The sequence below is a fragment of the Euprymna scolopes genome, chromosome 20, assembly GCF_053919585.1.
Source record: "Euprymna scolopes isolate OS-2025 chromosome 20, ASM5391958v1, whole genome shotgun sequence".
NCBI lineage: Eukaryota > Metazoa > Mollusca > Cephalopoda > Sepiida > Sepiolidae > Euprymna > Euprymna scolopes.
The window spans coordinates 64,225,968-64,227,317 of record NC_136501.1 but is presented as its reverse complement, the minus strand read 5'-3'; positions in this window follow the sequence as shown (position 1 = coordinate 64,227,317).

The following is a 1,350-nucleotide window of genomic DNA, read 5'->3' as shown; positions in this document are numbered from 1 at the left end:
GGGATTGATTGATTTATGTAATGAAGTAGATTGGATTAGGAATAAAAGGATGTTCATATTGTGAGAGTCATGTTAAATCTTGGCTCATCTTCCCATCCCTTTTTTAAAAACTTTTATTCACCCCAAACAAGTCATCTTGCCACTGAGACATAAGGGGCTAGATTTATAGGCAACATCCTAAATGAGGAGTTGTGCAGTGAGACGCTTTTTCACATTACATTCAAATTTCTGCATGTTCATAGAGTCGGGGAAACAGGGAGTGGGGAGGCAATTCTAAAAGCAAATGGTCTGAGAAAAGAAACTATTAGAATAGAAAATTTTTTGACATCTTTCCTTATTTCGCTCCCACTTAAGGAGAATATTTTTGAATTTTTGAGATGATGATTGGTTATTCGTATTATTTGGATTCACTGGACTACTATTCTCATCTTGAGTGTGATTTTCACAATGTTTCGGTCGATGTAACCTCCGACTTTCTTCAGGTGTATTTTATCGAACTTGAGAATGTTTTTGTCAAACTCAGGAATTTAAACACGCTACCCTCGTGAAGGTTCTACTCAAAATTCCACTCAAATTCCCGAGTTCGACAGAAACATCCCCGAGTTCAATAAAATACACCTGAAGAAGGTCGGAGGTTACATCGACCGAAACGTTGTGAAAATCACACTCAAGATGAGAACAGTAGTTCAATGAATCCAAATAATACAAGAATATGTTTCTTTGAGTTTTTGTGTCTTTATTTGCACTTCCATTTTTCTTCATTTAATAAACTCATCAACGACCTATTTTATTAATTGCTTATTGGAATCATATTTGTTTCTAGCAAACAAAAACAGTCATTCAATTCCAGTTTTTGTTGGTGATGTTGCATGTGGTTTACAAAAATAGAAGTGCACTTTGCCGCCCATAATATTGCTTCAGAGTCAAAGCAGATAAAATTACTGTTAAGTGCATGCCTGGTCTCCTTAACTGCTATCGTTAAAGATGTTATTACAGATTCACAGCCAGGAGCCTCATATGAGAAATTCTTCAACACACTTTGTTGTCGGTTAAACACTGTTTTCAGATGCTCATAACGACAAGCTATTCAGCAATTGGTTTCCCAGCCAGCTTCTTCAGGAGCTAGTTGAGGATGTATCAGTTGACATTGGCTGATTGAGACAATTATCTGTACCTTGATTACCATAAAATATACGAGCCATACTCATCCCCATGATGTAGATGCGAATGGTAGAACAGTTAGCATCTCCGACAGACAAGATGCTGAAGTTAAACTGGGAGATCTCAGTCAGTGATGAACTTTAGCTCAGTGGCAGAAATTCAAATGAGGCTGTTAAATCGACCTGCATA